Here is a 504-nt window from a genome sequence, read left to right as displayed (position 1 = left end):
AGCAGTTAAACAGTAAGACCAGAGTGATAGAAAACAGACTATGAATAAGGAAGAGAGAACGAAATGTGCTGATAAATGGAAGCCAATTTCTCCATTAATCAAATCGTATTCTAGTGATTATCAATAATCAGCAAACAACATCCAAGGCAGGAATAAAAAAAAACAAATTATATATAAAACATATATTGAATACAAAGTATTATATAATACAAATTATAAATATTATATACAAATTACATATCTAAAGGACACAAATTATACAACAGTTGCTAGGGTGATATAATGACTAAAATGATGATGGTATTAACAGTAGTAATACTGACGGTGAATATTTCTGTAACGTTACTGCTGTCATAATTGTAGAGTATTTTTATTATCCTTAAAATAACCAGAGTAATACTAATAACGATAACCACCATTAATCTATTTGTTATCGTTAGTATGAATATAATCATTACTGTAATCACTTTGATAATTCCACTACAGTCATTAGCAACGGTGGCG

The sequence above is a fragment of the Penaeus monodon genome, chromosome 15 (genome assembly GCF_015228065.2).
Source record: "Penaeus monodon isolate SGIC_2016 chromosome 15, NSTDA_Pmon_1, whole genome shotgun sequence".
Lineage (NCBI taxonomy): Eukaryota > Metazoa > Arthropoda > Malacostraca > Decapoda > Penaeidae > Penaeus > Penaeus monodon.
Note: the sequence above shows the minus strand (reverse complement) of the source record.